The sequence below is a fragment of the Python bivittatus genome, unplaced genomic scaffold, assembly GCF_059951505.1.
Source record: "Python bivittatus isolate LINGU-HERP-01145 unplaced genomic scaffold, Pbiv_v1 ctg000980_np1212, whole genome shotgun sequence".
NCBI classification, from domain to species: Eukaryota; Metazoa; Chordata; class Lepidosauria; order Squamata; family Pythonidae; genus Python; species Python bivittatus.
Window position 1 is genome coordinate 37,150,200 of NW_028277125.1, and position 24,511 is coordinate 37,174,710.

Consider the following 24,511-nt stretch of genomic DNA (forward strand, 5'->3'; position numbering starts at 1 on the left):
CCATTTAATCTCCTTTAGGGTTTACATTATAGTTTTACTATAGCATAAACTCTAATATAAAAAAAAGCTTATGGCACTGCTGATTTTTTTGTATCACACTGCTAAAATTGAATTACATGGTTGGGGAGCTGCAAGAAAGAGGATCAAGGGTTATTTTTTTACCATTATTGTTTTTAGGGTAGATATTGTGATTCCACAATAGATGGAGATACATCTGTGAGATACAAAGGGCTCCATATGTTTGATATCAGTTCCAGTTATACCAATTTAGTGTCACCTGTCTATCTGTCTGAGAGATGGCAGCTACACTAGATTACACCTGTCTGAAACTTGGTCAGTTTATAATAACCTGTTAAAAATCTTTCCAAGACAGAGATTTAAATAACAAGTCAACTCAGTATTTACAACTTCTGCCACTCCTAAATGTGTGAACTTCAACATCTAACATTTTCAGTACTCTAATGGCCTTGCTAACTGGGGAATTCTGGGAGCTGAAATCTGTGCATTTGGAAGTTGCCAAGGCTGAGTTATCTTAGTTAAGCAAATGATTGAAAAACTCTCATGATTCTCCTCTCTATTTGCTAGCTAAAAGAGTTTCACTATCCCTAAAATTATGCATTAAAACACTAAAGACTTCTTTCTTCTTTTGATCCCGTCTTTCTCCAAAATCCCACTTTTTAAATTTATGATAGCTAATGACCATACCTCCAAGTAGCTGATTTATTTCAAAAATATTCCTAAACAATTTGATTAACAGGGGACTTGAGAACACCAAAAATATTAAAATTAAAATAGGACTGAATGAGATTAAGCTAGCAATAAACCTTGTAGATTTTTAAAGCACATTCTTTTACTGGAGCAAAGATTTATGATCCATTTTTATTTCCTTTGTAAAGAATGATATATATTTCTTGATACACCCATTATATGAGAAATCTTTGGTGGAAAAAATGCTGTTCCCGGATTGCTCAGAAAAAATAATCAGTGTAATTATCAAAGTTATTGTAAGATATGAATGATTTCAGGAAATATTGTTACATATTTCCCTATGAGGTAAAGCCCATTTCTATGGTAAAAGAGGAAGTTGAAAGCAAGATTTCTTTGTGTTTTTGTTTCAGTAGACTGTTTTCAGATGTACTGGGTAATATTCATTTGTTAGAACATGGAGTATTTCATTGATGGCCCTTCACCTCCTAAACACTATTGCTTCTCTGAAACTCAGTTTCTATGGATTCCAATCTATGAATGGACATGTTCTTCTGTTATGCCTCTTCCAGATATTTTTTCCAATTCATATTTATTCATCTTTTCTCTCACTCTCACAGATGTATACAAACAGTCCTCCTGCCTGAGTCTCTTTGAGAGACAGCTTGCATTGAGATAATACTTCGGGTTTTTTCTCCCCACAGATCTATTTTTCTTATGATATAGTGAAACTAAGAAATTAAAAATAGCTAAAAATACATTATTAACATAATGGAACTGTGGGAATGAAACAATATAGTTTTGTTTACCTGGAAGCCTCGGGCTGAGGACTTGATCTCTAACAGCAGCATTGCTCAGAAAATTTGTTGAACATTTCATAGCTTCCCACAAATGATGAAAGGAATTAGAAAAGTAGATTTATCCTGTTAATTCTGTTCTTAGTATCTCTGCTGCTAGGAAGGTGATAAAAGAGTTCAAATCATGTGCTTTCTTTGGACAAAAACCACAAACCACAGACAAATCTACCCAGGGTAGTGCAAGTGTTAGGAAAAGAGACTATACGATGACTTTCAGTTACGTTCATTTGTATCTAATGGGGCGAGAGGTTTCTTCTCAGCTAGAAGTATAAATAATAAATGTGAATTTGGCTAGGATTATAAGCTATACCTTTTTGGGTGCAGAAATATAAGCGTTAATGCAACTGTAGGGAAAGTATAATCTATTAAATTCTATGCCCATAGTATTATTTAAAATAATTAAGACCCAGTATCAGCAAATAGTTTATTACAAAAATCATTTGTTTAAAACACGGATAAAACCCACTTGACTAAACTAGGACTCATGGTTTAGAAAACCAGCTCCTGACATTTTGGAATATATATTTCATTGTTCCAGCCATCATCTGGTCACTTGCCTGGGAACGGTAGGATTATTGTGCAACCTATCAGTGGGGTACAATCTTGGGAAAGTTGTGATATTATATACTTTGCATGGGCTTGTAGAAAATTCAGTGTATGGAGTAGTAGTGTGAGTATGTAAAACATAAATTAGTAAGGAGTAGATAAATTCATATTAATGAGCATGTCATGTTTTCAGGACACTAAAAAAAATTGGTGTAGAGTAGCAAAGAAATACCAGCAATAAATAAAAATAAATTTTGAGATTTATTTATATGCCCATAGTATTATTTAAAATAATTAAGACCCAGTAACAGCAAATAGTTTATTACAAAAATCATTTGTTTAAAACACGGATAAAACCCACTTGACTAAACTAGGACTCATGGTTTAGAAAACCAGCTCCTGACATTTTGGAATATATATTTCATTGTTCCAGCCATCATCTGGTCACTTGCAGATGGGCAATAATTAGCACCATATAAAAGTATGAAACAAACTAGAAAAAGAATTAGCCTGGATTTATAATCTCTTGCTCCACTATTAAACATTCAGTTTCATGAATATGAAAATGCAAAGAAATTTTGACAGTGGAGAAATAATAATTTGGGAGGTTTAATTGTCAATAAGGCAAAGATGAAGACCTTTGAGGCTCTCTCTTTGGAATGATGAGAACCACCTGACCAGTTCCAATATCTTCAAATAAGCATTCTTTTAAAGGAATTACTAAAACAAGGCAACATTTCGAGACTTGATTGAATTTTAAAATCTTATAACAGAAAACCCAAACCACTTGCTAGGCCTTATTTACAAGTTGCTGGTGAAATATGATCCAGAAACTGAAAATTTTAAAAATGGTATCATTAAATGGCTGCAGAATTTAGGCAGAACAATTGATATGCAGCAATGAGAATTTCAATGAAATAAAAATAGTAAGTTTACAATTAACATAACTAACAGAGAAAAGTAGTGTAAGATGTTTTACCAATGGTCTATCACTCCAGTATTAAATGCTAAAATTGGCAACTGATTTTCTAAAAACTGTTTGAAAATATACAGATCAGGATAGATCATTGTTCTTATTTAGTGCCAATGTTGTAAAGGCCAACAATTTTGGAAAATAATTCACAATAGAATGAACTAAATTCTAAAAGCTGAATTCCCTTTCCTACCTGCCATTTTTCTATTAACTATCATATTTCTACAAAGTAAACCAAACAGTTGCTAGGATACTTTGTGCTTCTCATTGGAAAGTATGGACAATTCCTTAATTTGCCATTCTTCAACTGAAGTTGTGGGAGTTTGTCTTGATGTCTAAATTAATTTCACATTTGAAAAACAAATCTGAATCAGACATTTGTGCTGGGGCAAGGGGGAGGGCTTGGCTTTCTCTGTTTTTCTCTGTCTTGCAGGCTCCTAATCTTGGGAGACGTATTATCGGGTTGATCAGGTTATAATAGGAATCCCCACAGGATACCTGCCTTGAATTTCCTTAAACCAAGCAAGTAAATTCTCACCCTAATCAACACCAGGCAGACCCCATCCACTCACAAGTGGCGCCAAAAAGACAATACAACAGTCTATTTTGTGTTTCCCTATTAAATGACTTAGGAAAAAAACACATGACTCAAGTCCAAACTACTTTTGAAAAGGCTTTGAGCAATCTAAGATGCCATTTTCCACAGCAACTTTTCCTGTTATTTGACCCCTTGATTCTATGCCCTTCTAATTTTTTCCCTAGGACAGGCACTGATGGGAATCCATTTCCCTGCCTGTCCCCCACCTTCCCTTAAGTATCATTTCTTGATTGGAAACACTAATGGCCACCCAGCTGCTCTACTCAATGGAAACAGTCAGCAACCCTCACCTTCCTGTAGTCAGGCACTGCCATCTCCAATTCCTTTCAAGAAACATTCTTAAACAGAAGAATTCTGAAAGCAATCATTTCCTCTTGGAGCTTCCTTGCTTGATTTAGTTATTTATTTTAAAGGCCCTAATAATAACTAATTACAGCATGGCAGCACTCTGGAGGCAGTTTCTCAACTCTTTTAGAAAATGGCAAACTGAGACAGCAAATCTTTTTCAAAGGAAAAAAAAAGAGGGAAATCCCTAGCACCCCTTACATTTGCTCCCTAATGGAACTTCAGTTATACAGAATAAAACAAACTTTCTTTCATTACCAGTGTACTGTATTAGAAAAGCAAACAAATAAACAAAGCCTCTGCTACAATGCCATTTTAGTCCAGCACTCATTCCAGTAATCTAGACATGAATCTGCCAGCAGAAAGAACTTTCCCCCCTTTTTTCTAACTGACTGATTTTTGTAACATCAGGTTACAAAACAACAATCATGGTATTATTCAACTATGGATTTGGTGGTGGTTTTGGGGGGAAGGGATCTACAAAGCGATGACTTCTTTTTACTCTGTATTTAATTCATTTATTAGCTTGAAATAGTTGTATCCTTCAGAGATTATGAACAGCTGGAATCTTCTCCACTTCATTTCACTTCACCCTCCAAATTTCCCATTCCAACTGAATTTATTTTAGGGGAAAAAAACAAAGCCATTGGCATGCTGAAAAGCATTACATGCATCAGCACACTTCTTTCCAAGGATGTTTCTATGTCTCAGAGGCATTATTAGAAATTTGAAAAATAAAATAATAAAAATAAAAAATGGTTGATGGCTGCAGGCCAGCGCTTTGTTTAGATGCAAGGTATGCTGAGGAAGATTAATATCATCCTTTGGGTCTAAAGGGTGTGTTAGGGAATATCCTCATCAGTTTATATTCTGACAAATAAGATTCTACAAATATTCACACCCTCTATGGAAGAAGTCTAGGAGACCAATAATCAATGAACAGAGGATAAGTGAATCAATTTCTGCTCATGACTGAAGAGCAGAATCCCACTGAACAGCAACTGCAGGAGATTGGTGGCAGGAGAAGCGTGTTGGATTCTTGGAAATATGATGATGACTGATACGGAAGACCGATCTATGTACCAAATGGACCTTTGCCTTGATTTGGCAGGGCTCTTCTTGTGCTCTTACTCACATGAGGAATGAAGTAAGCTCTATCAGTTGGACATGGAATGCTGGCAGTGTGGAGGAGCTTCCGTGACATAGGATTGTTCTTTTTTTATGGCAAACTGATTTTCCTAGTATGAGATAAAACAGCAGCTCATGGGTCTACGGATTCAGCTCATGATTTGAAAGTATTCTAAGCTATAATCTTGATATGAATTAGTATGCATGAGACTCACCTGCATACTTTTCCAGCACAAAATTGGTAATATAGTTGCTTTATAACATGATCTTAATGCCATGCTCCTTTCTGTTTGTTTTATTAGTATTAATACTATTAGCAATGGCAATATTTAATAGTTCAACATTTCTATTTCTTTCAGATTGAAACCTCAAAATCTTACATCTGGAAATAAAATCACATTACAACAAAATAGAGAAAATAGAAACCAATCATAATAAAAAAAAAAACAGCATTATATAGCACTAGTAAACAACCTGATGTTAAAGGCAATGAAGCAGCAGATGTCAGGGATGCTTGACTCAGAAGCAGAAGAGGAGAATTAAAAAAATATAAATTGTCCCAAACTCAGCCCATACCAAACATTTCTCAGAAAAGCTAGATCTTAAAATGGGAGTTGGGCGGCCAATAAATTTAAATACAGCATACCTTACCTGTATGGGAGACTTCCTCAAGGTTGGGATGCCATGGCTCTTACACATCCTGCTGTACTTCAGTAGGTGGGAAATCCAAAGCAGAGCCTTGTTATGCTGAAGAAGACAGTCTGTAATATGGATATTATAACTTATTAATGTTTTATTTGATTTATACCCAGCTTTTCCTCCAGGAACTCAAGACAATGTACACAGCACTTCCTCCTCTGATATCTCTCCAGAACAACCATCCTGTGAGGTTGGGCTGAGAGACAATGATTGGTATAAAGTTTCCCTGTGAGCTTCCATAGCTCAGAGTAAACTTAAAGCAGGTATACTCTGTTATAGGCCAACACTTTCATCACTGACTCTCTATTTTTGCATTCAACAACTTGATCAATCCCCTATGGGGATCGATTAATAACCTTTAGAACAGCTACTGACCAGAATTTTGTATAATTACAGATCCAAAAATTCAGATAATTGGAAAACAGAAGAAATAACGTAAAATGAGCTAAAACACCACATAAGTGCAAATATTAAAATGATAATAAAAATATGTCTAAAAGATAATTACTAAAGTACAGATAGTTAAAACAGTAAAATACAAAAATACTAGTGTACAAAAACATTAAATTACTAAACCAGCAAACAAATAACATGCTAAAATACTACCTAGTGTCAAACTAGTGTTAAAGATTCATTACATTGCTTCAGATAACAATACAACTATATAACATTTCAAAAATCAATTCAAAACGAAGTAAAAGGGAAGACCCCAGATTTCTATCTTTCTACACTTTGTGCTCTTCATTACAACAGTGCTGTACTCAGCAAGCTGCCAAACAAAATCTTGCTATTTGCCAAACAGTTTTATCTGTAAGTAGAAAGTTTATATAAAACTTGTCCAGGTCCCTGGGATTTATTTATAATAGGAAGGTTAAGATGGAACTATGGATGTTCTTTGAGAAGGGGCAGTACAAAAAAAACATGGGCCAATGTTTCTGGTGCACCTTCCCCACATGGGCTGAGTCATTCCTGAGTAGCAGTAACAGCATGTTCTTATTTCTGCCCTTGAGAATTGTTGAAAGGAGGATGTTAAAATGTATAAAGGTGGACACTCTGAGATACTTTAAAAATACTTAAGATACTGGATTGCCTGAAAGTTATGTAACCAGATCCAGAGATTCTATTCTGACCTGTGTGTTGTAACCCAGAGGATGGCAATAAAGTTGGGGCAATAATTGAAAATATCTCATCCAGGCTCTAATTTCAACTCTTATTAGGCCTGCCTCCAAGTGCATTTGGAATGCCAGATGCCCCTTGGGATCTTTTCATTAGAAATTTGGACCGAATAGTCTCAGATAGAAGTATCATGCTTCCTAAACCTAATTCCATTCTATAAAGGAATTGCACTAGGGGTTTGGCCACAAGAAGCTAAATGGCATCTGAACTACATCAAGCTCCCCTTGGGTAAAGGGAAACAAAATAGCCGCGATGCTTCTTTGAGTCTTCTGGATTGCCTATAAAAAATGTGCTTTCCAATTATCAAATGAGTGGAAGAACACCCGAAGATAGTTAAAACAAAGTACCTCCTCAATTTTCTGCCTCTTAATGGTCCAGGTCAAGGTTCTAGGTCTTTTTGAAAATACCATGAACTTGTTTATATTGCATTTTCACAGTAACTGCTGCTCCCTGAGGAAGAGTGACAGACTGAAGCATCTTCTTTACCCTATTAGCGATAGTGATAGTATCACTGCATCATCTGTGTATAGTAACAAGGCAGCCTACTGCAGTATTCAGCGGAACAACAAGGCAGTGTACCTGTTTACCTGCAGTATTATGTGGATGAAATTCTGTTTTAATTAAATGACTGATCATGGAATGGATACAGAAATTAAATAACAATGAGACAATAATGCAGCCTTGTTTAATTTTCTTCTAACAGGGACCACTACACTGCAACTGCTGCCAATCCCAAGTCTGGATAAAGGAGGAGGTCTGACTCCCTGCTGAGGGACCATAAATCAGGCATGAACTTATGGGAATGAAAAACACATCACATTTGAAATTTAGCAGATAACTGAGGTCAAGGTGCTGATGAAAAGTATGCAAGAATCCAGAATTGTGAAGCCAAGAAAACATTTTAAATTTGGCTACTTGGAATGCTGAAGTTGGCTTCCAGGTCAGACATAATGAAATCATTGTTTAAAATCTATTTCAATATGACATTTTAGTGTGGCATTATCAAAATTACAACTCATTGGATCTGGAAATGTCCATGTCCACATACCAGAGAGTGACAATTGGATGTTCTTGTATCGGTCTGGAGGTGAGAAATACCCAAAAAGTGTTGGCTTTGCTATAGACCACATAGCCTCCCAAAACATTATGAATTTCCAATGAATCTCAAGTCAATTAGCAGTTCTATCAGTTGCAGGAACAATACAAATGCACATAACTACAGCTTATGGTCCTACAAAAATAAGTACAAATAAGACAAAAGATGAATTCTACGCACATATACAAATAATCCTGGATTCTTGCCATTTGTTGTTGTTCAGTCGTTAAGTCGTGTCCAACTCTTGCCATTGAGGCACCTAATTCTGATAACCAGTAACCTAAATTCCCATGTTGCTAACAATTTGCAAGGCTGGGAAAATGCCTGGGCAAATTTGTATTGGAGAGATGAACAACAGTAACTTGTACCTGCTATCATTTGCAACAGCAAATGAGATAACAATTGGAAACAGCTGATTTCATCATCCACTAAAACATCACATAAAACAAACTTCACCCAGTGGAAAAGATATGTAAGTCCTCAATTATTTCCTAATCAACACCAGTTTTTAAACATCACTCAAGGATGTCTGGTCTGAGAGGCACCAACTGTGGCTCTGACCATCACCTTGCACAGGTATTCCTACAACTCCAATTGAAACAAATTGCTTGTAATGTTGCCACACCCAAATGTTATGACTGGGTGAAGCTACAAGATCCTACTTGCCAGCAATAGTTCCAGCTAATGCTTACCAACTGATTTGCCACCCATGAACATCTGCAAGATGTAAGTGATCAAGCAATATAGTTTTCAGTAATAAAAAATGTGCCAAAGAAACATGTCCTATAGCAAGACAGTGAACATAACTATGGATTTCAGATGAATGCCTAGCATTAGTAGACAAACAAAAACAGTGGAAATTCAAAGATGTGATACAGTATCAGCAGCTTAATAAGCAAGTTTGTACCTGTCTCAAAAGAGAACAGAATGCTTTTGGAATAATAGTGCAGAAGAATTTGAAGAAGCCATACATTGCCAAGAATATCACAGCCTTTACTCATATTATGCTGCCTCAGAAGTAAATTTCAATGTTCAAATGACAATATCAGAAACCCAGAAAGCAATTTTGTGTGCTGTGGAACTGCACAATTGAATCATTAGCTCAAGTACTTCCCACTCTTTTAAAGTCACATTTTAAAGATACTCCAGTAGAACCACCAACTCTTTATGGTCCAGATGAACATATGAAGAATATAAGTCCAGAATCTCTGAAATGAAAACTACTATTCATCAGTTACAAAGAAGGAAATCTTCTGGAGTGGATGAAGTCATTATAGAAGCGTTAAAGGCTGATAGTGACATGTTAATTTGTTGGTTCCACTCCTTCAAATGATTTGGAAGCCTCAAAAATATCAAATTCATTGAAACAGGCAATAATAGTTCCAATTTTCAAAAACAAGAATGCAAGAATTACTGTGGGATTAGCTTGTTCTCAATTGCGGGCAAGGTATTTTTGAAAGTAATCAATGAAGCCTTCAGAAACAGCTACTATATCCCAAGAAGAACAGGCTGGTTTCCTGGAAGAGGATGCTGTGACCAAATATGTGTAGTACAATAATTGCTCAGGAACACATAGGTATGGAAAGAGCCTCATTGTTGCGTTCATTGACTTTGCAGTGGCATTTAATAGTATTCATCAGCCAACACTGCAGAACGAATGCCTGCTAAAATAATAGCCTCCTGCGGCAGGTATATAAGGAATCACAAAGCCCTATCCATGTTAATGTCAAAATGTCCAAAGACTTCCCTGTACGTACTAGTGTGAGGTAAGGCTGCATTGCATCTCCCTTGCTGTTCAGTGCAGTCATGCAGAAAGTTTTGGTTGGTGTGGTGTCAAATTTGGACAAGATGAATTCATCACAGATCTTATGTTTGCTGACGAGAGCATGATTTTTACAGAAAGTGAAAGAGAAGCTTTTGAAATCCTACTCACTATAAAAGCTGCTGCTTATCCGTATATAGTAGCTTAACTATCAATATTGATAAAACCAAGGTATCTGCAAATGATGGCTCCCAGGAAACCATCTAACTTGATGGAGCTCAGCTGGAGCAAGTTGAACAATTTAATGAACAGAAAGTAGCTGCAACGGCCGATATCAACAATTGAACTGCCCGGACTGCTTCAGCCTTCAGAGTACTGGCATGATGCCTCTGGAGAAAAAGCAGCATCAGCATTGCTACCCAAATGTGTATCTATCAGTCATTGACACTACCTTCCAATGCTGCTATATGATGCAGGATCTTGGACCTTGCTTCAAAATTATTGAGAAAGTTCAAAATATTCCAAATGCACTGTCTGCACCAAATATTAGGGATGTTAATCTATATATAAAAAAATAGAAAATCAAAGTATTAAAGAATGGTGCTGCAGTTGGCTTATTGTAGTCAATGAAATCCAGATACATTGAATGTAAAGGTTTGGACCTATCTGCCCCCATGGTGACTTCCTTATCTACTGCTCTGGAAATCACACCCTGTGAGTTGGAAAGTACTGCAATCAGCTCCAAAGAAAACTTGGCTGAAGTATGTGGAAGAAGTTCTAATGAAATTTAGACTCAGGTTGATAGAAGTTAAAGACCACAACAAACAAAAATGGAAGAATATGCTACGTGAGTGGACCCATAGCACTTAAACCCACATACTGGCTGTAACAATGTTGTGGGTAGTTATCAGATGTGAGTTAAGGACTTTGAGATTGAGATCAGTAGGGACCAAATTAGATAGCTGACCTATCTCATTATACTTTAGTTTAAGATTGTATTTTCATACCCTCTTAGAGAAAAGAGTTAGCAGTCAGAAATTAAGTATTGTATCTCTTAAGCTTTTCCCATTATTTTGTTCTGGAGATATTATCAAACATCTACTTAAAACCAATAAATGCAGTAGATAAGACAGACCTTGATTTTGCAATCTATTTCTCCACCAAACAGTGCAACAAAAATTCCTGCTCTTTTGTACTTTTGCCAATTCTGAAACCCACCTGTTCATTTGCCATAATATTTTCTAACTCCATTCATTGGAAATTTAAATTGAAAAGTTTCCAATTTAAGTGACTTGCATATATTTTAATACTAGTACCTTATAGATTTATTGGCTGATAGGTATCAGAAAGATTTTTTTCTTCCCTTTTTAAAGACTGGCATAATTATAGCCAAACCCCAATCCTTAGTGAATCTGACTGTTTTGTCTATGTACAGTATGTGAATACTGAGGCCAAATCACTTTTGCTCAACTTTAGGGGGATCAAATCTGTATTTGGTGCCTTTCCAGATTTCATCTGACCCATCAGTCTAGAGATTTCTGACATCAAGCTTGTGGCCAATGTAGGAGTAGTCTAAAATCCTTTTGCAAGTTTGTTGAGCTCACCAACTTTGCATATAGCTCAGAAAAAAAATCTTCCCTCCAGTTACAGGGATATGGGGCTTTGTATATAGATAAGCAGATACCAAACTTCAGAAAGTAGGAGTATAATTTCATATAGCAGCTGCTAGCAGTTGATTCCACTCCTCTACTATAGCTTTTCTCTTTGAAATCAGCTCTTTGTAATGCCTTTTATGCTGTATCACCAACTGTACATGAACATGAGTTTGTGTTATATGCATGATAAATTATTCCCAGATCTTCCTTGGCCTTACACATTCATGATCCAACCATGATTTTGGCTCTAAAATTAGTCTTTCAGGTTCTCCAGTGGGGAATCTTTCTTAGTCATCTTAAAGTAGGAATACTTGGTCTCCAATTTGGAAAACAGGCATGTGTGGAAAAGAGTTGGCTATTTTGCAAATCAGTTCCTGAGAAGTATGTTGTCCCATTCTTTGCATTTGGATTAATTTTGATTATAGAACAAAGTGTTGATGGTTGGAAATTACTCTTAATGATTTGGGGGAACTCTAAGGCTACAGGGCAAAGTAGTTTGGGTATGTTTCCTGCCTGAACACTAGAGGAATGTATACCATTAATTTTTAGCAGAGGCTGTCAAGAACAACATAAAAGGGATCCAAGGACTACCTATGCTCTAGAACAGTGTTGTCCAAACTTGGCCACTTTAAGATGAGTGGACTTTAACTCCCCAGCCAGGCTGGGGAATTCTGGGAGTTGAAGTCCACTCATCTTAAAGTGGCCAAGTTTGGACAACACTGCTCTAGAAGCTTCAGCTTGTCCATTCCTGATATAAGTGAATTCAACACATGTGTGCCTAATGATGGCAGCTTTTAAGTTCAGATGCCTAGCTGGAACTGAATCATGGAAACCATGATTACTTTTTGGTTGTTTCACTTGGCTGGATCCAGTCTATCCCAAAGCATGTTATAGAAGAGGAAATACCAAATTTCAAGAAGAAATTTTGGATTTATGTGCACTTTCCCTGCTCTGAGACTTATATTATTTACAGAGGATTGCAGTAACACAATCTGCATAATTTACCTAGGGCTTAGAGGAATTTCCCCCTTTTCTTATCTTTGCCACTTCCTTTCTTCAGGCAAAGCTGCTGTACTAATTATGGTGCTAGAGCTGTTTTGTTCTAAATGTTTTGATCACTCTGAAAGTACTTTTGAGCTTGAAAGGGGCCATTCTGAACCCAAAGCACTTCAGAGCAGCCCATTTCAAACTCAGAACATATTTCAGACTGGAAAATGCTTTTTCAGCTTGAACCATTTGGCACACACCCACTTTTTAAAAAATATATAATTATCAACTGGCTACTCACTCAAACTTTAGTCCTACTTTTCATAGCTTGATTTTAATTCACTTTTCATGTTTTGGGATTATAGAATCTGTTATTTTTATATTGCTATGTTTTTATTATTTTATTGTAGTTTCTTGTTTGCATTTCTTTTACTGTTTGTATTCTGTCCCAAGGCCCTCTGGTACGACAGATTATAACCATTTTAATAAATATGCGAAGTAAATAACTAACAGTAATACACTTCAGAACAAAGGGTACAAAAGTCTCAATGTCTGTGAAGCTGGACTCGGGATATAAGTAAATTATTATTATTACGGTTGGTTGCACAGTCAGCCAGATGATGATGATGACAATGATGATTTTGTGCTAAGAGATTTCCTACTCATTTCCAGGCTAAAATAAATTAGCATAAATGCATCACAGGAAATATATATTCCCAGTCTTATTATGCAGACATGCCTGAATAAAGCAAAAATCATTGGGAAAACATTGGTACTCTGAAACTGCAGGATCTTTACCTTCCTCCTTTTTAGCAGATGGCCAATTGTAAGCCATTTGTTGTGTTTTCTCAAGATGCCTGTTTGGCTTCTTTTCATTTGCTCAGCATTTAGACAGGATAAGGCCTGCTGAGATGCAACAGTCCCATTCACAAGGTACATCCTGTTATCACACAAAGTTAAGTACACATTCCAGGCATGCAACAATGGCATGGCAAATGAAGGACAGATCTCTGCAAACATCACATTGGCCAGGGACAGGACTAATCACAAAAGCCAGTGTAGGCATAAAGAAATGACGTCTTTCAGATGTCCCAAGTGACTCTCTTGAGCCAGTAAACCGCACTGACACTAAGCAGCAGAGCATTCCATTTTGGTTATTATCATTTCAGTTTGGCTGCTTACTGAAGTAAGAATTTTTCAGGCACAAAGATAAGCACCAAATCGGTTCTGAAAAAAGGGCCAAAAACACCCTGTTTCTTTGGATGAGCAAAAGCGTGAAAATCTTGACTTGGATAGATAAACCTATGCCAATTATACAGCAGAACAGATTTATCGGAGGACACTTTGTAGTCACCAAAGGGTTCAAATTGGGTATTTGTGGCTTTATGGTGAACAATGAACTTTCATCTTTATGGGGCAGAGTTAATATTGAATGGCAGAACCTCTTCTCCCATCAGATTCCCTATCAGCAATGGCTGTACCCTAAAATCCTTATTCTTAGGTCGGAGAAACAGAAAATGTAAGTCTAATTATTAATGGCATATTAAAATGGAAAGTTCAGTGTCCCCTCAGGCCAATAAGTGAAAATCTACATTGTAGCTTAGCAAATCCAAGGCTTTTCGGTGGAGAGTAAAGCAACTGCCCTAAGGCTTAGATATCGATGGAGCCCCACCAAAGGATGCCTCACAATCTGTAACAATAGATTGAATATTTTTATCTGGGACAAACGCAAGCATTTAAAAGACAGTTCTGGGAGCTCTTTTGGTATTTTAGGTTTTCCCTCCTGGCCTTTTTAGTGGGGGGAGAAGCAGTGGAGAAAAAAAAATACACTGATAGAAGGTGCAGTAGGAAGGGCTCAACGGTACCTTCCCCTTTGGGATTGTCAGGCTGGGGTCTCATAGAACACACTTAACATGGTAGTGGCTACTAAATTGAAATATTTTCTAAGTTCACGCAATATGCTGAATTGTAAAATAACAAAATAGTGGGCTCACACACAACATGCTGAGCCACAGACAAAATAAAGTTAAAAATAACCAAGGTTATCATGTGTTGTCAACTGGGTGTCCATTTAACTTGGTTAGCTACATTGTGTGAACCTATTCAGAGTGTTTCAAAAGCCTTGAGCAAACCTAATCTTTAGGCTTATTCCAAATCCACTGATTGATTGATTATGCGCCATCAAGTTGTTTCTGACTCCTAGCAACCACATAGGTAGATTTTCTCCATGATTCAAATCCACACTGTTAGACAAATTAAAGGCTAATAATATCCCAGAATGATTAGCTGATGAGAGCATATGGGAAGGCAAGAAAATGAAGCATCAGTTGGAGAAATGAGAGACAGGAGAAGAAGGAAAATCTAAGTATAAGAAATAGATATTTGTGCTAGTTTTACTATGGCACAACAGTGCCCCCTAAAGCATCTGATAAACTGACCCCACACTAAAAAGTCTGAAGTGATAGAATTTAGTTTTTATAACCCCTTCCTCTGTATACAGAATTATAACTGGTAAAAATCACATTGTGCATTTTTAATTCCAAAGGTCACTAGGATAAGTTCTGGTTTGTTGGCTAGACCCAAGACATCATAGATTGGGCACTGCCCTTGACTGGGCAAAACAACAGTCAGGGCTGATCTGAACCACCAACTTGCTGCAGTGTCAGGACAGGACACACGATTCATTCTCAACCCAGCTCCAGCCAGTGGGAAGGCAACCTCCATCTGTCTCTCTCTCTCTCTTTTTTTGGCTACACATGGAAAATAGTGTTTTCCAACTTGTGCTAGTACAGAGTGTTGTCTAGTTCACCTGCTGCACTTCGTTTTATTGTATGCAAATGCCTGCAACTGACTACTGTGCACAGTGGCAGGAAATCCTCTCTCCTGCAGTCATTGATCACGGCCCTCCATTGCCATTTTGTCTTGGGCTTCCTGTCCCTCTTGAAGGGAACATGATAGGTGTGAACCTGTTTTGTTTTTCCTTTGTCTCACTGATGAACTAGTGAAGTACAACTTTTATTGTTATTATTATTGTGTACACAACAACGTGAAATCACAGTTGCCAGTTCTTTAGCTGGTGGCCTTCATTGGCAGGCTCCTTCCTTATTAACTGATCCCATTAAATTAAATTGCATATCCAGACCAGTCTTCTCCATCCTGGTACCTAACAGCTATGTTGAGTGTATAATTCTTAAGGTAACTTCCAGTACCTTAGAAGTTCCATCTGGAAGGCAGCAGGTTGAGGAAAGCTATTTCTATCTAATAACAGGGCTTATCACTTTTTGCAAATGCTAAAGTTTTAGTCTCCAAATTTTTGGTAACAGAAAAGATTATAGCACTAGGAAAAAAAGTACCCAGCAGTTTCCCTTAGAAGCAAGGTTTGCAAAGGTCAGCCCAGAATGTGTGTGACTTGGAACAAGATAATTGGAAGTTCTTGGCCATTGTGAGTTTTGCTTTGGGTGAGCTTCAGCTAAGACATACCTCAAGCTTTTATGAACTAATAAGGTTTAGTGAAGCTGGGAGTGTGGGAAACCCAAGGCAGGTAATACTGTAATCACAATTGCAATTCTAATATTTCAAAGAAAACCTATGTTTTAAGCTTAATGGTTTTTGACATGCTACAACTTCAGAAGGAGCCAGAAGTCTGCATAAATTAGTGGTCTGACTGTAAAGCAGCTTTCTGCATTCAAATGTTTTTAAAAATACAGTTTCCCTTCAGACCAATACAACTTCTGTTAGATCATTGTTTCCTGTCAGAAACTTGGGATAATTCCCTAACAAAGGCACATTTGTGACTAGGTAGATGGTGAAGTGTGTCTGCTAAATCAGCATTTTCTTAATAAGTGAGCACTGAACAGAAAAATTTGGCCAGGACTATCTTCTATACAGAAAGAGGCTGAGGTATTGATAGAACCGGATGGAACTTGGAGCTGGATTAGTTGTTTGCTATGCTAATTAATCTACAGATACCCTCAAGTAATCGTTCACAGTATTGCATACAAAGGTTTACATTTCTAAACACGAATGAATTGTGCAGTAAAATATATAAGACATTCTACAGCCTGAAGCAAGCTCACAGTGATACCAAGCCAGAACTGAAGGAATCCAGATCTTCAAAAGATAGCAGCACAGGGTTATAACTTTTGTTAATTATTATTGAGGGTTGTTTTAACACGAGGATGGTCTGATTTTGCCAAGTTATGGATTCATAATGCAGGTCCCCAAGGCTTTGCATGCCACTGATAATGGCATCACAGCTGCTTCTGCTGCCTATGTAATAACTCACTCACCAAATTCTGAGATCTTTATGGTGTTCAGGCATTTCTACAAGTAGGCTTGAGTAGAGGCTTGCCTTTACTTCTCTGGAAACCCCCCTGAGCTATTAAACTGACGTCAGCAGGTAACTAGTTGTCAAACAAAGGTGATTAAAACTTGGCAGGGAGAATAAATTGATGAAAAGTGGTTCTCTTGCTTCTCACACAATGGGAGCATAAGCAGTGCTGCTGTGAGAAAATAAATAGGCAAATATGGTGGGGGAAAGGCAAAATGTAGATACACTGTGATGGGTTCACAGAGCAGGGAGGTTCCTACTAAGAATTTCAAATTCAAAGAAATTTTGTTTCAAGGATTTGAGATGGGGGCTTGTTAAGGAAGCCGGAAAATTTTTTTGTGGGAGATACTGTTTCAAGTTTCCCGTTTCCTGACTGTAGAAAGAGACTATGGCAGGGTTCCTCAACCTTGACGACTTGAAGATGTGTGGACTTCCAGAATTGCCCAGCCAGCCATGCTGTCTGGGGAACTCTGGGAGCTAAAGTTGACACATCTTCAATTTGCCAAGGTTGAGGAACTCTGGACTACTGTATTCTTGATAATTGGCAAGAGCCTGGCAGAAGAACAATTTTCTTCTGAAGACTATTCTGAAGAGAGCTAATCTAGAATACTATAAACTCTGCAAGGCCATTTGCACTTTCTCCAAAAACCACCTGCAGTTTTACAGAGGGTAATGATCAACGAGAGCCAGCTGAGCTGAACTTTCAGATTTTAATTAAAGCCCATTTCAATGGCACAAATGGCTTTTGAAATGCTCCACCACAATGGAGTGGTGGTGGTGATAATTCCTTTAAATTTCTCTAGAAAAAGAAGTGATTCAACAATGACTGTACAGTGAAAGACAGGACATTCATGCACACTCCTTGATCACCTCTTCACTACAAGAACACTAGTCATAGGAATTTGATTGAAATTGATTCTCCTTTGAAAATATTTTTAAAGGAAATCCCTTTTAATATTACCAAATTAGAACGACTAGGGAAAGATGGAGGAAATGTTTGTCTGACACTGCTGTGAATTATTACCAGGGACTTCTAGACACACGCTGAATGCATATTGGCAATGTATAAAGGCTGTTCTGCGTATACTGGTGTGGCACATTCTATTTTAAAGCTTAAATTGGGTAACTTGCAGAGAAATAGAGGTATTGGTTCCAAATGTTTTCTTAATTACATCTATAGACGCACACAGAGAAAATGGAGCAGGACCAGGACAGACCTTTCCACTAAAATTTCTGTTTCTGGCAAGAGCTCTTTCTCAACCCTTTTTAATCTTTGACTGGAATCACACATCATTTTAACTTTATAATAATAGTTTATGACATCACAACTGATTTGGGTTCATGTAGTATGCTAAACCATAAATTGTGATTTACAGATCACAGTGCCTGTTCACACAGGACACATTAAACCAAAATCAAACAAAATTGCATTAAGGCTTAGCGTAATGCATGAATCAGATCTGTAGCTAGATTCACATGAGATTAAATGAGCATGTTATCATGTGGTTACAAGTCTCTGGTTCCACCCCCCCCCCCCAAAAGGATAGCCAAGTTGAATGTTCACCATATAGTAAAGCTACAGAGCTTGGGTAAAAAGCCATATACAGAGTTGAGTCAAATGGTGTTGCGTGTGCTTATTAATTTTTTTTAGGAGAACACGTTATATGAATATAGTCTATTATCCAATAGCTCTACACAGACAGGTGCATCTGCAAACAGGTCCAAAAAGTCAAGGCAGTGGCTGCAAACATGTGATCAAAACCCTGACTCTTTTTTGAATGCACATGTGATGCATGTAAAAAAGGGGCAGGACTTAGATCACATGGTCATGGCTCCATCTTGACTTTCTGGAACTCTTCCCCTCCAAGATGTTTTTGTGACAACAGAAAATAGTGTTTGCACAACCCTGTCTTTGTGAGGACACTTTTTAAATGTAGCTTGCTGAATATTCAGGGACTGCCTTTTAGAAATATTCTCATGAATTCTTCTTAGGCACCTCTGTGCTCACAGAATGTTTACACACTCAGTCCTGGGTTTATTCCTTGGGAAGTGAGAAATCTTATATTATTATATTATTATATCATATTATAAAAGAGAAATGATAAGTAAACAGAAATGGCTAACTTACAATGACCTATTAGAATTTTTGTCAAGGGGAATGTAAAATAAAAATAAAGTTGAGAGAGGATTTGGTGGTGGTGGTGGTTGTGGTAATAATAATAATAATAATAATAATAATAATAATTTATTCAGTCAATGACCAGTAAGAATTAAAAACAACACCATCACCAAAATAAAATCGAATAGATGAGACGAAATACTAGCATAACAGAGATAAAATAACTCATAAAATGTGACATACACTGCTATAATTGTGCATTATTTTAGTTAATCTAAAATATGACAGACTATGAAGTAAAATATATATCATCTAAAAACAAGATAGTATGTGTTAAATATAAAGTGATAAATAAAACAGAAGTGATTATTTCTGTAACCAGTTATGCCTTATTTTCATTGTGGCAACACAGAATTTGGCTATTGCACAGTGATAAAGGGTTTCAAATCTCCTAGAAGATGGTTCACATAGAAATTGTCTGGTCTTCCTGGAAATTTACATATCAGGGGCAGAATATAAGCAGGCCTGATATCCCTGTAGAGTTTACAGTGTAGTAATACGCGCATAATGGTTTCGACCTCTTTGTCGCCACAGGGGCAGGTACGCTCAGCTAATGGGGTTCTGGAGTATCTGCCTTGCAGCAGTGCAGATGGTAACATGTCATGCCTGGCTTTGAAAAATGCTATTTTCAGCTTGGGGAAAGTTAGATTTTGTAGATATCTTGCTGGTTCCCAAGTGCCCTTATTTATCCAATTTCTGCCACGTTGGGACAGCCTTCAGTCTGAAATTCCGATCCCTTATTCTTTGAGTGAGTGAGCAGTTGTTTGGCTTGGTCATATCCTAAAGAAATTAGGAATAGTACAGAAAGCCATATAATGCCAACTTCTGCTCTACGTCCTGTTTCCAGGGAGAAAGAAAATTGTCTATTAAAAGTAAAGGGGTCAGTCTGATTGGAAAAAATTGGATTTTCAGCCAGTAGTTTATCCTCCCCCTCCAAGCCCTTACCTGGATTGGCATTCCTGTCTCAAGCCTTAACTGGGCGTTTGCTGTTCCACTGGGTGCAGCAAGGATTGATCTCAAAAATTTTGCTTGCACTGTTTCCAGTGCATCCTTCTTTGCATAAATTCCTACTTGTGTCCCATAAAGGATTTGGGCCAGTGGCTTGGCCTCAAAAAGTTTTAACGCCACAGAGATTAATTGTCCTAAGCTTGTATAAAAGAAGCACTTAATAGCACTTGTAGACCTAAGAGGTAGCTGCACTACACGATTCTAAAGGCGCTTTCCAGGTGCCTTTAGAATAGAAAACCACCCCAAGGTATTTAAATGCAGTACCTGCTGTAACTTGTGCCCTTCCACTCTCCAGGATTGTTGGGTGGCTCTCTTAGCAAAGGCCAGAATTTTAGATTTATCAAAATTAAGAACCAGGTGGTTTTGTCTGCAGAACCAAAATATTGCTGCTATTGCTTTTTTCAGCTCTGTAGGGTTTTGTGAAATCATGGCAGCATCATCAGTGTAGAGGAGTGTAGGGATTTTGCACCCTGCTAGTTTAGGTGTGTGAAAATCCAGACTACAAAGAAGGTCCACCAGTGAAATGATGTACAAGTTGAAAAGAGAGGGGCCAAGGATACATTCCTGTCTCACTCCTTTCTGAACACTTACTGTGCCAGAGAAAGACTCTTGGGTATTGCACTCACTCTTAAGGTGGTGTTGGTGTATAATTTCTGTATCAGAAAGCCTGTCAATAGTTGTGTTTTTTAATTCTTCCCAAAGGGCATAGATTTGGTGGCAGAAGGATACACTTATCAATGGTTTGTTTACATATGTACAATTATCAGAAAGATTTAAGGTAGATAAGTTGTTTTGATTCTCAGCACTGTAAGACTGAGTTTGAAATAGAACTGTGTACAAATGATGAACATTTTATTGCTAAAATGTATAAACTTCTATTGAAATTTGTGGCAGAAGAAGAACAAGTGAGGGAATGTATGATAAAGTGGGCTAAAAACTTGGTTATAATATTCAGATGGAACAATGAGAGAATATGTAGTTGAAAGGACTGAAATTTATACTATGTTTTAATCTTAAGTAGAATTTTTATAATATGATGTATCGTTGGTATATGTTACCAGAGAAACTGTCTAGAATGTATAAAGGTACTTCAAATTTATGTTGGAAATGTGAACAAGAAGAAGGGACTTTTTATCATGCTTCGTGGATGTGTAAAAAAGCCATAAAGTTTTGGATTCAAATACATACACTAATTCAGAAGATTTTAAAGATTAATATATAATTGAAACCAGAGACTTTTCTTTTGGGACTGGCTGATAAACAACTGGAAAAAGTCATGGAACTTTGTTTTAATTCATGGTAACTGCAGTGAGAATATTATATGCACAGAGGTGGAAAGATCCAACATTACCCATAATGGAGGAATGGATGGTGAAGATGAAGGAAGTTGCAGAGATGGCCAAATTGACATCTTTGATTAGAGAAAAGACATTATCTAAGTTTATGGCTGACTGGAAACCCTTTATAGACTTTGCATGAAATGGAAAAAGATGAACTTATGACTTATGGTTTCGATGATAAAAAAAATAGATTATAGAAAAAAAATGAAAATCATGATGTAAGCATAGAGGTAAATTTATATTTATACTTATAACTGCTATAAAGAAAATCAGAAGCTACTTCTTTATACTTTCTTTTTTCTTTTCTTCTCTGCACTTTTGGCTTTGTTCTTTCTTTTTCCTTTCCTTTCCTTTTTTTCTTCTTTCTTTCTTCTTTATATTAGTTTCTGTTAGCTTTAAAAATTTAGCTTTAGAAAAAATAAAAATAAAATTATATATATATAAAAGGAAGTGAGAAATCTTGTATGACTAGGTTAGATTCCAATTGTCCCCAAATTTGGATTGCAAATTGTAATGGAAGGAGGCAACCAAAGCTTTAATTTTTGTGGGGTCTCCTTCCTAGATCAGCAACTGCCTCTATTGGCATTGCTCTTTCTTCAGACAAAGGAGTCAAATATGGGCTGGAAATATACAGAAAGCATCACTTGTCACTGTGAAATTTCCATAGATAACTTCACCCAGACTATTCTGAAGCTCAAGTACTTAGAAGCCCACTTGGCAATTATTATTTACACAGAATACTCTCTTTATGTCCAGCTTCCCTGCTAAAAACCTGTTTTCTTATTCAAGATCCTGTTGATTTATTGTTTGGCTTCTGACTAGTATATTTCCTCAACTCATTACAATTGACCAGTTCAGGCCCCCTCATAAATCTTTCAGCTCTGTGTTATACTTTTGTGACTGCTCATATGTGTACGCACATGTAAATGAATTACACAATGGAGGTAAATCTAATATAAAGGGTGGAGGGCAGGGTGGGATGTTTGCTAATTGAATGACCTCACTCACTGTTCAGGGAACAAGTGGTACCAAAACTTTTCCAAGATACCCTTCAATAGACTTGTATATAGCCAAGAAATGTTATTTCAAGCAACTTCAATGGAATACCGAGAGGCAGACAATGAATTACATTGTTTATAATGAAAAATTACATACAGTCCTCTCCAACCTAATGCCCTGTAGTTATGTGGAGCTACAGTTTCTATTATCCATGACCAACTGGCCTATCATTTATGAGAATTCTGGGAGTTGTAGTCCCACACTTTAGAAGGAAATGCGTGGGACTACAAATACAAATAAGTTGGCTACAATGTACATATACCATGAAAGATTTTTCTTCTGTTCTGGATTTTCCTCCCAAAGAAAATCCATATTAATAGTCAAGGAAGAGAAACAGAGTTAACAGGAAAAATGGAACATGTACTGCCTAAAATCATAAATACTTTGTCAATTTGCCAGATGTATTGTGTTCTACCAGTGTGCTCACAGAAATATGATTTTGCATTTGTGCCTATTCTATTCTACATTGGTGGGGTCCCATCTCTGGTTCTGGAATTCCAGTTTTAGAAAAATTCAGCCAAATTGGAATAGATGCAAAGCAGGGCAACAGGAATGATCAAGAAACCAGAAACTAAATGGTATGAAGAGAGATTGAGGAAATGGAGTGTGCTTTGCCTTGAGAAAGTGGGGAAGGAAATATAAATATTCTTCAAATATCTGAAGAGACACACACTGGAGATCAAGGTCTGTTTCCTATCACGCATTGTGCAGGACACAGAATAATGAATTTAAATAACAGGGGGGTTAAATGCTAGGAAAAATGTCCAAACTGTAAGCACAGTTTGACAGTGGACTAATAACTCAGAGAAGTGAACAACTATCTTTTGAGACTAATATAAACTGAATTCTTCCACTAAGCAGGGAGATGGCCTAAATGGCCCCTTCCAGCTCTATGACAGCTTTCAGTACATCAGCTTTCTAGATTGGACTCTAATTGGAGAAGCAAATATTTCTTCCCTTTTTAATTCTTTAATAGAAAAACCAGTAGTTACATCTTTCTAGGAGAATTTTACTGAAAGATTAAAGCAAGAAAAGTTCACCAGCTTCCCACAGAACAGATATATTATGTGGGGTAAATGCCAAATTAAGTTCTGTTTCCCAAATATCTTTAAATACCTGGGTATCAGAGGAAGGTCTCTCCTGCTTCATTCTCCGGAGATGCACAGATATTCTTTTTTCCAACAAGGCAAGTGACCTTTGTATTGTCTCAAAGAGCAAAGGACTTTCCAAAAACACAATTACATTTGTTGATGAACACACAATAGTGAAACTTGCTCTGTTGACATTTGCAAGTTCTAATCTCTAAAAAAATTATCTAAACAAACCAAGAGTGACTAAAGGAGGCGTTCCCAGAAACAGCATATTAACCCCATTAATGTGTCTGAAAGCACATTCTGTGTATGAAAGCAGTGCATGTATATTCTCATATTCCCCCATCTATGGCATGAACATATCTTAGTAACCGTTTTTATATGAACCATCTTCATCTCATCTCTAGCTCACAGGTGAGGCAGCTTAAAGTTGTCTTTGGCTGTTCTAGTTTTCAAGTTGTGTTCTCCTGACAGAATTTTTGCTGTGAACCCAATTTCACATGTTTCATTAAAGATGATTGAAAAAAATTGAAAAGAGGAAAATACATAACCTTTGAGATAACTTGAAAGGAAGAGATATGAGAACCAAGTATCTCTTATGGATGGCCCTGACCCTGTTGTCGTTTTGGAAAGCAGTGAACACCTGGCTCTTCCCTTAGGCACTGGGACCAGGATGTTAATGGAGCTCTGGTGTGTAAGAGGCTGGAAATGATGTTTTTATAGGGGCCATGATTTGGTTTTTCTTTCAATTGATTGGATATGTTTTCATTTTTATTCACCACTCGGAATTCTACTGGTTGGATAAATTTCATAAATAAATCAATCTGATAAAGCTAGTGGGCAGAAAATTACCAACAAAGAAAGCACTTCATATAGTACAGAAGTCAAAATGCAGTCACTGGTTTAGTTACCTTTGAAATGGGATGACCAAACTCAAGAAAATTTTAAAAAAACACACAGAAAAGTGCTATGCACCA

General features: G+C 37.0%; 1 long non-coding RNA gene across 6 annotated transcripts in view; it reads right to left on the reverse strand.

Annotated features, from left to right (window-relative positions):
* LOC112541717 (uncharacterized) overlaps positions 1 to 23,712 on the reverse strand; it is a 47,608-nt gene extending 23,896 nt beyond the window's left edge. For all 6 annotated transcript variants that reach the window (XR_015794328.1, XR_015794324.1, XR_015794325.1 and 3 more), the window contains exons 1-3: positions 23,560 to 23,712; positions 5,804 to 5,913; positions 1,515 to 5,262 (exon numbers count right to left, since the gene is read on the reverse strand). This is a non-coding gene — a long non-coding RNA (uncharacterized LOC112541717). The remainder of the gene's footprint in view (positions 1 to 1,514; positions 5,263 to 5,803; positions 5,914 to 23,559) is intronic.
* Between the last annotated feature and the right edge of the window lie 799 nt (positions 23,713 to 24,511).